The sequence below is a fragment of the Lissotriton helveticus genome, chromosome 8 (genome assembly GCF_964261635.1).
Source record: "Lissotriton helveticus chromosome 8, aLisHel1.1, whole genome shotgun sequence".
In the NCBI taxonomy this organism is placed as follows: Eukaryota; Metazoa; Chordata; class Amphibia; order Caudata; family Salamandridae; genus Lissotriton; species Lissotriton helveticus.
The window spans coordinates 306,188,831-306,202,246 of NC_136069.1; the positions used below are offsets into that span (position 1 = coordinate 306,188,831).

General features: G+C 47.9%; 1 protein-coding gene across 1 annotated transcript in view; it reads left to right on the top strand.

Moving 5' to 3' along the window:
* Positions 1-13,416, top strand: part of ZMYM2 (zinc finger MYM-type containing 2) — an 893,704-nt gene that overhangs the window by 814,386 nt on the left and 65,902 nt on the right. The gene's annotated exons all lie outside the window — the stretch shown is intronic.

The window sequence follows — 13,416 nt, forward strand, 5'->3', positions numbered from 1 at the left end:
GCTTGTTTCCATTGGAGGGGCATCACACCTGACGTCAGGGATTCGTTGACCAAGGACCCCACAAAAGGAGCGATGATTTGCGCCACCCCACTTAAAACCCTCGCTGGGCAGGGATCCGCTGGTGACCCTGATTTTAGTGATTTTAAGATAGCCATCACGTCCTTCACCTCTACCCGTTCAAAGCATGAAAAGAGCTGGGATGGTTCATTACTGGCCTGAGCCGCCATCAGACATATGCTATAATAGAACTAAACCCAAAGGATACTAAACACTCTTTCCAAGAACAACAGTAGATGTCTGATGATAGAGCCAAGTGGGGTGGTCTTGCCCTGGCTCTTTCTGGTGCTGACGGGTGCAGGGCAGGTCGGCCCTTTGCACTAGTGTGGCCCGTGCATGTCCCGTGCTGCAGGAGGAGGAAAGCGTGCAGCATGGGGGAATCAGATGTGGCCCCTCCTCCTTTCATCTGTGCAGCAAGGCAATATGGGACACTGAGTGCCTGGGTACAGCAGCAGGCTCCCTCATCTCAGTTGATGAAATATTTTTCAATGAAAATTTTGTTACAAAACATCAAATATAGATTTCATAAAACTTGATAGTAACAGGGTTGATCATTACTATTGTCAATGGAAAAATGGATACAATTCTACAACCTGGGGGATTTTGCCAAGGTTTTGTGAATTACTGCATTTTACACCTGTCCACCTTAGGTTGGCCTTCCTCACAATGTTTTCCTACTTACCCTCAATTTGTACTGGATTTTTGCTTTTGTTGGCCTTAGGACTCTGCAGTTTGCCACTGCTAACCAGTGCTAAAGTGCTTGTGCTCACTCAGCTAAACATGGTTTAATAGGCATGCAGTTAATTGGGAATATTTAGTTTACTTATAGCCAATAGCTATTCCCCAAGACAGACTAATAATAGTTGCATTTAGTCAAATGTTTTTGGTCAACCTAGGATCCAGCCCTCTGCAGATAAACTGGCAAGGAGAGGGTAAAAGGACAAATACACTAGCTTCTACGAGAGAAAATCAGGCAGTCCGTGGTGGTTCAAAGAGAGAGCGAGAGGAAAGATGTCAATCGCAATGCTTAAGTAACCAAACACTAACTCTGGAGCATGGGTTAGAAGAACGTTCTGTGATACCAGCCCCAGTTCCCCATCAGAGATGTTTTCACTTACTAACAAGCACGCAGCAGGTTGTTTCTTTATAAAACACACCTTTCTGTAGTTTTATTTCCAAGAAGGGGGTGCATTGCTTTGTTTAGACCAGCTGCTATAGCACAAAAAGGATGTTAATTGTACCAAAGGCAATCTCTGAGCCCGTGAATTTAGCTCTAGGCGGAGGATTTCTGGACTAGGGATTCTGGGAACTGTGGTCCATAGGGCACTAGAAGCCAAATGTTCACATTCTGGACATTCGGTCAACAGTAGTTCACTGAGATCTGCTACTAAAAGTATATAGAACTATTGCTGTTGAAAGAAAATGTATGCAAATATGGTCCAATTTTAAAATTTCATAATTTAAATGTAATGAAAGTGCAAATGTGTAACCAATTCATGTTATGGCATATGTATCTAATTTGGAAACCTGCTTTCAGACCACTCATTTGGCGCTGCATGTGTGGAAATGCACTCTCTGTTCACTTCTTTAAGCAAAAGTTTGGAATGATATTTGGTGCTGCACCCCCACGCACGGTCTGGGTACTGGCGCACATAGTCTTGGTTGCAGTGCACAGAGACCTTACACTTCCGCACACAGGGAAAAAAAAATTAGAGGGAACATTGCTCGCCGGTCGCGCGACTCGGCTGATACGCAGGCGTCGCGTTCGGTCCCTGGACTGCATGCGACGCCAGAGGAGGTACGTGATTTCCTCATGGCCATGAAGACTCACTTCCCTCCGTCAAGGCCTGCCGGCTTGCCTTCGGGCACCGCAGACCCGACAAGGGGCCTTAGCGAGCCGGCGGCTTCGACCCTGGTGCCGTCGTCGACTTCGGTCCCGACGTCGCAGGGCCCCGGGGGATCCAGGCCTGGATCCCGGTCGACGCCAGTTGACCTCACGACTCCTCCACTGGCACCGACCCTGATTGTGTCACACCCGGCGGCCGGTTTCAGTCAGGGTCTAGCATTGGAGCGGCGGCATCGGTGGATGAGCAATTCATCTCTGACCCGGCTCCATCATTTCTGCCTGTTTATCAGGACACTGATGAAGGGGAGGACTGGGAGGGGTCTGAGGACCCTCTAGCACAGCAGTGCCAGTTGAGTCAGGACTGGGCAGACGAGCTGGGGGGTGCCAGTGGCCTTGACACTTCGCCTGACACTGGCTTCATTTTGCTACCTATGGTGTGGTGTTGCTTAGGGCAGCCAAGGCCTTGTCTCTTGAGCTCCCTGCTGCGCCCGTGAGGACTAATCTCCTCATCGAGGTGCTTCAGCCGCCAGTAAGCTCTTCGGAACCTCTGCTGCTGTTCAATGAGGCCCTCACAAACGTTCTGATGGGCATCTGGTCCAAGCCCTCCACGGTGCCCCCTGTGGTGATCCAGGCCTCAACGCCCCAGACCGCATTCCCGACTGCCCCTCCAGATCGGGGATCCAAAAGGTTTGACCGGTTTGGGAAGAAAATGTTCTCCTCACTTAGTCTGGGGTTGCGGTATATCAACACCGCTTGCCTTTTGGGCCGTCACACCCACTCTTTGTGGGACACCGTTGCGGACGTGCTGCCCCAGTGTCCTGAGGAGGACCAGACACGGCTCGCCCAAGCTCTTGCTGAGGGGCGGGAAGCAGCACTTTATTCCATCAGATGTGGTCTTGATACCACGGACTCGCTGGGCAGAACGATTTCCACGACGGTGGCGATCCGTCACCACGCCTGTCTGAGGTCTGCCAATTTTTCGGGGGATGTCCAGTCCACGCTTATGGACATGCCCTTCGATGGCCGTCGCCTTTTCGGCGACAAAGCAGACAGTACGCTTGAGCGTTTCAAGGACTACGGCCAAGTCCCTGGGCCTGTCTGGCCAGCACCAGCAGCCTTCTGCTTTTCGCCCCTGGCCAACGAAGGGGCGCCCCCACACGTTCCTCCAGCCACAGGCCGCAGAACCAACCACAACGCGGTCACGGATGTGGTAACCGCCGTGGCAGTGCAAGGGGACAGAGGCCCGGTCAGTCCACATCCACATCCACTCCCGCAGCATCTGCCTCAAAGCCTTCCTAGTCCGAGCTTTCAGGCCCAATCGACACCAGTGGGGGACAGGGTTCGCCATCACCTCCTCCACTGGCGTACCATCACTTTGGACAGGTGGGTGCTACAAATCGTCCAAAGGGGCTACTCCCTCCCCTTTGAGGCGACCCCTCCAGCTGTGCCACCGCTGTACCACCGCATGTCGGGGATCACTTGCAGCTTCGGCATTAGTTAGTTATGGCCCTCTTGGCCAAGGGGGCCATCGAGCCCCAAGAAGGGAAAAGGGGGCCTGTGCCCTATCTTGGACCTCCGGAGCGTCAACAGCTTCCTCCGCAAAGAGAAGTTCAAGATGCTGATTGTAGCTCACGTCCTGGCTGCCCTAGACCCTGGAGACTGGATGGTAGCTTTGGACTTGCAGGACGCATATTTCCACATCTCCATCCTGCCGGCCCACCGACACTTCCTGCGGTTCACGGTAGGCCATGAGCACTTTCAGTTTACCGTGCTCCCCTTCGGCCTCACCAGTGCCCCTGGGGTGTTCACGAAAGTGATGCCGGTGGTCGCAGCTCATCTGCTCAGATCAGGGGTTCCAGTCTTCCCCTATCTTGACGACTGGTTGTTGAAAGCTAGCTCGCCCCAGACAGTTGTCTCCCACCTCCAGACTACGGCCGATCTCCTGCACTCGCTGGGGTTCTCCATCAACGTGCCGAAGTCACACCTGTGCCCCTCTCAGAAGCTCCTCTTTATCGGAGCGGTATTGGACTCAGGGCAGTTTTGGGTTTATCCTCCCAAGCAGCAGGTTCGGGATATTCAGGCTCTGATTCCGATATTTCAGCCTTTATCCCGAATTTCAATCAGGCTGACGCTGAGGCTCCTGGGGCTGATGGCCTCCTGCATCCTGCTGGTGTATCACGCCAGGTGGCGGAAGCGGTCTCTGAGTGGGGCCTGAAGTGGCAGATCATTCTCCCTACCCCAACTGGAGCACACGGTAGTGATGGATGCGTCCCTCCTGGGATGGGGAGGGGGGGATGGAAGCCACATGGGAGAGGCGGAGATCAGAGGCCTCTGGTCTCCGGTGGAGTCCCGGCTCCATATCAACCTTCTGGAGCTCTGGGCGATCCGACTTGCACTGAAGGCATTCCTTCCCTCTGTCCGAAGAAGTGTAGTGCAGGTGTACACGGGCAACACCACCGCCACGTGGTACTGCAACAAACAGGGCGGGGTGGGGTTGTGGACCCTTTGTCAGGAGGCTCTGCGCCTCTGGACATGGCTGGAACAGCAGGGCGTCGCCCTGGTGGTTCAACACCTGGCAGGTTCCCTGAACACCAGGGCGGATCAACTCCGCCGCCGGTGCATGATGGATCACGAATGGAGTCTGTACTCTGACATGGCGCAAGGTCTCTTTCAGCAGTGGAAAGAGCCTTGGTTAGATCAGTTCTGCGCGTTGGAATTTCCAAAGCGGCACTCGCTCGGCGACGCCTTTTGTCGCGAGTGGAGCTGCGGTCTATTGTACTCCTTTCCGCCTATACCACTTCTGCCCAGAGTGCTGAAAAAGATCTGACGCGACCGGGCTCAAGTCATCCTTGGGGCTCCGGACTGGGCATGAAGATACTGGTATCTCGAGCTACTCAGTATGTCAGTCGATCCCCCGATTTGTCTGCCTCTTCAGGAGGACCTTCTGTCGCAGCAACAGGGGACGGTCCTCCACCGAACCTGTCCAGTCTCCACCTTCTTGCGTGGAGATTGAGCGGCAACAGTTGAGGCCATTTGACTTGCCTCCTGAAGTCTGTGATGGGATTCTGGCAGCCAGGCGTCCCTCCACAAAAACGGTATACGCCAGCAGGTGGAACAGATTTGTGGCATGGTGCACAGCAAAGGCTGAGGATCCACTTTCTGCCCCTCTTTCAGAGGTTCTCCTCTTCCTTCTTTCTCTTGCCCAGCAGGGTTCTGCTCTGGGCACTATCACAGGCTATCTCTTGGCCATTTCTGCCTTCTTAAGGCTTCCTGATCAGCCTTCTCTTTTTAAGTCCCCTGTTGTAAATAGATTCTTGAAAGGCATCACACACATGTTCCTTCCTGTTCCTTTTGTGATGCCTCAGTGGGACTTGAACTTCGTACTTACTTATCTGATGTGCGCTCCCTTTGAGCCACTTCATAATTGTCCTATTCGTCTTCTGATGCTTAAAACTGCTTTCCTGGTTGGCATCATCAAGGCCAGAAAAGTGAGTGAGCTCCAGGCTCTGTCTTCTAAGCCTCCTTTCCTCTCTGTCCATCCGGACAAAGTTGTTCTGAGGACTCGTCCTTCTTTCCTGCCCAAGGTGGTTACGGCCTTTCACATCGGGCAGTCCATCACCTTGCCCACCTTCTTTCCGCCTCCACATCCCTCGAAAGAGGAAAAGAGGCTCCACCATCTGGACCCAAAACGTGCGCTCTCTTTTTATCTAGACGACACACGCCAGTTCCGGGTAGACGACCAGCTCTTTGTTGGTTACGTCGGCGCTAAGAAGGGACGGGCGGTGCACAAGCGGACCATCTCTCGGTGGGTTGTTTTGGGCATCAAGGTCTGTTATTCCTTGGCGAAAAAGGAGCCTCCTGTGGGGCTGCGCGCCCATTCCACTCGGGCCACGGCGGCTACTACTGCCCTGGGTCGGGGAGTCCCCTTGCAGGACATCTGTCAGGCAGCTACGTGGGCTTAGCTGCACACATTCGCTAAGCACTACTGCCTGGACAGCCAAGTCCGGAGAGATGGCTTCTTTGGCCGTTCCGTTCTCCAGGACTTCCTGTGTGATCTTGGTTCACGGACCCACCACCGGGGTTGGTATTGCTAGGGTATCTAATCTAAGGTAAGGAATCTAACACTAACCTGTTTCTTTCAGATGCACAAGTTACTTACCTTCTGTAACAATATATCTGTAAGAAACAGTAGTTTGTGTTTGATTCCTTACTGCCCCACCCATCCTCCCCGTTCTGCGAACCGATATCTAGGGTTAAGGTATCTCCCTTTGAGGGCCCTAGTTTCATGGCACCAGTGTTGGTTTCTTGCATGGCTCTGCGTTCCTGGCGTGGAAAGTTATGTACAGAAATGATGTCAGTGCGCGAGTGCGGCGTCTAAGTACTCCGACAACGTCATCACGACGATGGACGCGGAGCTGCAGACAACACCTACCAACACGCAGGGTTACTGCTGACAAAAACTTTCCGGATCCAGTCTGATGCCTGGGGATAGTCTAAGGTAAGGAATCTAACACTAACTACTGTTTCTTACAGATGTATCGTTACCGAAGGTAACTAACGTGTGTTAAAACTAGAATTGAACAATTGCTTTATTAACCTTATTGCTTTCTCAAATATGCATGAAAATGCACCATTTCCCGCTTTTTTTTCAACATTTTATCGGGTAGAACTCCCTCCCCGAAACCCTATGTGGCCTTTGGGCTCGCTCTATACGCTGGCTCTCTACAAGCCACTCATCACATACTATTACGCCACACAACTTTCAAGACTCGCCAGCCGCCACTGTCGCTAAATACAGCTATAAAACCGATGCTGCAAAACAAAACTAGTTACTTACCTCTAAGAATAGTTTTGCAGCATAGACTCTTCTAGATTCTCATACGACCCTCCCCTGTGAAGGAGTAGAAATTAACAATCAATAAAATAATTACAAAAAAGAGGAAAGGACTCCTAAATAAACATAGTACATAGGTACTTTAAGGACTAACAAATAGCAAAAATGCTACACGTCTCCTCTCGCAATAGTACATACGTACTATATAAAAACGAAACCATACCAAATGTGCTACATCTGTCCTATTATAACAGCATGTGGACTTTTTTTTTTTTAATGCCACTCCAAGCAACCTACATAGCATAGCGCGCGTGCGCACACACAAATAAAGTGCAATATTGTAAAAAAAACAAAAAAGCATAACACAAGTTACTATGCGTTTCATACTAAGCCAAAAAATATATACTGTAACGTATGTAAAAACACACAGCAAGTATAGCTTGGAAAACAAAGGAAATTACAAATAAATCACCTTTTAAAAGGTCAACAAGTGTCCTCGCACTCTCAGCTCAATAAACACATTAAAAAAATATTAAACATATTCAGCTAGCAGACGCAATCGAAAGGCAAAAAAGGGAAGAAAAAAATCGGAGAGCTTGCACACATGTGAAAGGGGTTGTAGCCTGATCCAGAGTATCGGGTTTCACAACCACCCAGCAAAATGTTTTTTTGGGTTTTTTTTTAAAAAGCAAAGCACTTTCCAACTCCAACCTCTAGATGGCGGAATCTGCACAGCATGTTAATCTAGAAGAGTCTATGCTGCAAAGCTATTCTTACAGGTAAGTAACTAATTTAGTTTTGAAGATGGTGTGTACTGACGGATAGCCAATGGAGTTCCATCAAGATGGGGATCATGTGATCATATTTTGCCGGCCCTGAATGAGGTGTGCTGCTGCTTGCAGGATGCCTTGGCGTGGTGCCTTTGTGAAGTCCTGAAGGCCAGGTAGCAGGGTGTTTCCACCAGCCAGATGCAAAATTACTAGGGCTTAAACAACAGTTCAGAAGTCACTTTATGGTTGGAGAAAACTGTTTTACTCTACTTTAACTTTATTGCTATTGTATTCTATGTATCAACATATTCCTTTATTTCAATAAACTCATTTTGAACTTGAAAAAGAGAGCTGGAACCAGGCTATCGTTTTTTGGCAATGTTTTCCTTGAGGGTGAGGTTGATGTCCAAGATGCATCCAAGTGTGTTGGGCGTATTCAGTAAAACCTGGGGGATTAGAAGCCATCAAGGTTTGTGTCATTGGCCCAGGTTTGTACTGGTTCTTCCTTGTTCTTTTCAAATAAGATGAATAATTGGGTTTAGCTTCAGGTAGGCGTCAGACATCCTGATCTGAAATCAGTTGCAGGTAATGTGGGAAACATTGGATGACTGGAGCAGAAGTGACTTTTAGAAGTCTAGTGAATTTTGATGCTGATATGTGAATATAGCCCCATGGTGCTACATGAAGAGTCTGAAAATGACAGGAGACTGCATGGAACCCTTAGGGACACCACAAGTATAGGGATCTTATGGGACCTGATTGCGCCCATGCGAGTGAATTCCTTTGGAGACTCCTGGGTGTGGATGACTGTTGGATGGCCAACTGTGGAAGGCAGCTCAGAGGTCCAGCAATATGAGGAGTCTGGGACCATATTCATCAGTGCTCAGGAGGTCACTATGATGCGAAGGGAGCGATCACCACAATAGAACTTCTATCTGATAGCAAACCTTGTGGCATTAGGTAAGTTAACAAAATGGTTCCATTGCCAGCTCATGCTTCAAAGCAATAAAAATGACTCTGCAGATAATTTATGCCACTTTTTCTATTTCAGTATGAGTGGGACATATAAGAGACACCTGATACATTTTTGAACGTAAGCCACTTCATGAATAGATCACTTAAAAAAGTAGAAACTAAAAATGAAGTAACTGTACTGAAGGATTATATCCTTGTTTGGAGCTTCAACTTAATTGACAGAAAAATACGTCTTTGTCAGCATGATGCTACCGTGCATACATTTAATGTTTGGAACATATTTCTTGTGGATATTTACAAAAACATGTACACACATACTATTAATTCAACAGGGGATCCTAAAGATGGAGTCATAGACAACCATGTTCCTAATTGCAACCATGTGCAGGAGGCGGCAATAATACTGCCAGCTTTGATATCTTTAATGGGATGATTATGAAAGAGAGCGCATAATCCTTCACCAAAATCCCATTGGATAAAACCTAGCTACATGTCTAGTATAAGAGCTATTATCATATTATAGCTTGTCATAGATTTGCCTCAGAAGTTTAGTACACCTCCATATGAATGTAAAATAAACAGGTCCACATGCTCCTGTGGCCATATGGAAATTGGGGCAAAAGTCGCGTTGAAACTGGTAGAGTGAATCTATTATGGAGCTCCGCCAGACTTGATTTGGTGCGAGGATGGTTCGTATTATTTAAGCCGTCCTCGCTGGGGAAATTAATTCCAACCGCTCCGCGTCCCGGTACCGCCCGCAGTGAATTTCCATACGCCCACAGGAGAATGCGGACCTGTTTATTTTAGTATTGGCATTGAATGAACCCCACCAACGTAGAGGGGGGGCACTACGGAGGCCCCCCACCGTATCTATGGTTGCCCCACCCTGTCCTGATGAAGACCCGCATGGCCATGGTCTAACCTGGCCGCAAGACGGGTTGATACGTCGACGCCCCCTTTTTATTAAGGACCTGGACTCTTAATCCTTATCTATACGTGCCACATGTGAATCTTATTCCATGAAAAAATTGTAATTAGAAGTATCCTACTAAGATTGTGGCCGCCAAGGACGGTGATTCACAACCCCTTTTTATTCATACTTATTGTTTCCCTGTGTCACTTCCACGATTTTTCTTCTCTCACCACTGCACATCTGAGCACCCTTATTTACGTACGTTCCCCTTTTGGAGCAACCTTAAATGTGTAAATACCTTATGCAGAGTGTTTAACAATTGAATTGTCTCACCCGTTGACATGAAAATAAAATGCATGGTGAAATAGAGTGGTTGAGGCATATGAGCTGCAGATTACACACTGTGCATAGATGGCCACCTAGTGTTGGGCCCGGATGTTTGCAGTTTGTTTTTGTTGTAGAAAAGTCTTTGGAAGTCACAGGACAGGTAACTCCTCCTTTGGATCATACTGCGCATGGGCATAGGCTCCATCCCCAGATTAGTTTTTTCTGCAGGCTCCCAGACGTTCATTTCGGGATACTCTTCAGACACACCTTCCACCTCGTACAAAACCCCACACAATCCACCTATAGTAGGGGCTACCAAAGGGGTGGTTACAGAGGTAACAACAATTAGGGCAGAGGTAAAAACAACTCCCGCTCTGCCTCTACCCCTGCCCAATGACTCCCCTTCCCCGCCCCATTCCACTCCTGTCGGGGGAAGACTACAACAACACTTACCAGCCTGGGAAAACATCCGATCAGACAGGTGGTTGCTTCAAATAATTCAGTCAGGTTACTGTCTAGAACTAACATCCACCCCCCCCAAACATACCACCCAGGCAGCGTCCAATGTCACAGGAACATTTGTCACTGCTCAGGCAGGAAGTGATATCCCTCCTGCACAAAAATGCAATAGAAATAGTCCCAATGCATCAGCAAGACAAAGGAGTATACTCCCTATATTTCTTAATCCCAAAGAAGGAAGGATCTCAAAGACCTATTCTAGACCTCAGACCTCTAAACATTTACATACAGTCGGATCATTTTCATATGGTCACACTCCAACAAGTCCTTCCGCTCCTGTCACAAAACGACTTCCTTGTCACTCTAGATCTCAAGGACGCCTACTTTCCCATTCCTATCCACACAGCACACAGAAAATATCTCAGATTTGTGCTGGACGGGTGGCACTACCAGTTCAAAGTGCTCCCATTCGGAGTCACAAGAGCACCAAGGGTGTTTACCAAATGCCTAGCAGTGGTAGCAGCACACTTAAGAAGACAGCATATTCACGTCTTCCCATACCTAGACGACTGGCTCATAAAAACCAGCTCATACAGCCAGTGTGTACAACACACTCACGCTACCATTCAACTGCTTCACAACTTGGGATTCACAGTAAATCACACCAAGTTACATCTTCAAACTTCGCACATACAAAAATATCTCGGCGCTACAATAAACACCCAACTAACACTAACCTATCCCTCTCCAGCCAGGATAATAAGTGTACAAACTCTTCTAACAAGATTCAAACTACAACATTTGCTTCCAGCGTTCATGCAGCTCATAGCAATGATGGCATCCTGCATAATTATAGTACCTCGCGCAAGACTGCAAATGCGTCCACTTCAAGAGTGCCTAGCTACAATAAACACCCAACTAACACTAGCCTATCCCTCTCCAGCTAGGATAATAAGTGTACAAACTCTTCTAACAAGATTCAAACTACAACATTCGCTTTCAGCGTTCATGCAGCTCATAGCAGTGATGGCATCTTGCATATTTATAGTACCTCGCGCAAGACTGCAAATGCGTCCACTTCAAGAGTGCCTAGCACGCCAATGGAACCAGGCTCGTGGTCAATTAACAGACCTAGTGTTGGTAGACAGTCAGACTCATCGCTCTCTGCAATGGTGGAGCACCAAGAACCTTTCAAAGGGCCGACCGTTTCTAGAGCCAGTTCCTCAAATAATCATGACAGCTGACGCATCGCTCTCCGGCTGGGGAGCTCACCTACTGCATCACACCATGCAAGGCAGGTGGACACCGCAACAAAAGTTACTCCACATCAACCACTTGGAGTTACTAGCTGTTTTTCTAGCCCTAAAAGCATTCCAAAAACAAGTATCAGGCAAAGCTGTCTTAGTCTGCACAGACAATATGACCGCCATGTACTACATAAACAAACAAGGGGGAACACACTCTCTGCAGCTCTCTCAGTTAGCACAGCAGATATGGAGATGGGCTATACCACTAAAGATCTTCCTCTTAGCCCAACACGTTCCAGGAGTACAAAACACCATGGCAGATCTGCTAAGTCGACAGACGCAGCAGATCCACAAGTGGGAACTTCATCCGCAAGTTCTTCAACCGTTGTTTCAAATGTGGGGACAACCTCAGATAGACATCTGCGCCACCCACAAACTCAAAATGCCCAAACTTCGCCGCCAGGTATCCACACCCGCTGTCCAAAGGCAATGCGATATGGATGAAGTGGTCAGAACAATTTGCGTACGCTTTTCCTCCTCTCCCACTACTTCCGTTTGGGGTACGCAAGCTACAGCAACATTCCCTAACACTCATTCTAGTTGCTCCAACTTGGGTCAGACAACCGTGGTACACCACGCTGCTGCAACTATCTGTGGTACCACACCAGAAACTAAGCCTATCTCTACGCCTATTAACACAGAACCATGGGGAGATCAGACACCCAGACCCAGCTCAGCTCAACCTAGCGATCTGGCTCCTGAAGTCAGAGTTTGGTTACCTCAACCTTCCTCCAGAATGTATGAACGTTATTAAAGAAGCTAGACGTCCCACTACTAGAGCATGTTATGCTGCTAAATGGAAACGGTTTGTGATATACTGTCAAAACAACCACATAAATCCTTTAGATGTGTCTATTCAACACATCGTAGGATACCTATTACACCTTCAAAAGTGTAATTTAGCCTTCACGTTTATCAGATTACACCTTGCTGCCATTGCAGCATATTTACGAAATAGACAACATCTATCTCTTTTTAGAGTACCTGCTATAAAAGCTTTCATGGAAGGACTCAAAAGAATAATCCCTCCCAGAACGCCACCTTCACCAGTGTGGAACTTAAACATTGTTCTCACACGGTTAATGGGACCTCCCTTTGAACCGTTACATAAATGTGAATTGCAATTCCTAACTTGGAAAGTAGCTTTCCTAGTAGCTATTACTTCTCTCAAACATTTACCATTCAAGAACCTTTTCTGCAAATGCATCATAAGAAAGTGGTTCTACGTACTAATCCTAAACTCCTTCCAAAAGTCATTTCACCATTCCATCTAAATCTATCTGTTGAGCTGCCTGTATTTTTCTCGCAGCCACAAACAGTCGCAGAAAGAGCTCTACACACCTTAGATGTCAAAAGAGCATTACTATACTACATCGAAAGGACGCAAACGTTTCGTAAAACTAAACAATTTTTTGTGTTTTTTTCACCACCACATAAAGGCAACCCCATATCAAAATCGGGGATAGCTAGGTGGATTGTTAAATGCATACAAACATGTTACCGGACAGCCAAACGTACGTTAATAATTCCTCCAAAAGCCCATTCTACAAGGAAAATAGGGGCTTCAATGGCATTCTTAGGGAACATTCCCCTAGATGACATATGCAAAGCAGCTACATGATCTACACCGCACACATTCACAAAACACTATTGTGTAGATGTGCAAACTAAACAACAAGCCACTGTGGGCCAGGCTGTACTAAAAGCTGTTTCAAACAACTGCAACAGATACGGGTAGTCGCCGCTAAAGGTGGGTACTGCTATACAATCTATGCACAGTGTGTAATCTGCAGCTCATATACCTCGAACGGAAAATGCTACTTACCAGTATGCATCTGCTCTTGGCATGTAGAGCTGCAGAATTACACACACCCACCCGCCTCCCCCGGCTGCCTTTATCTGTTCCAGTATTATCTTAATTAGATAAA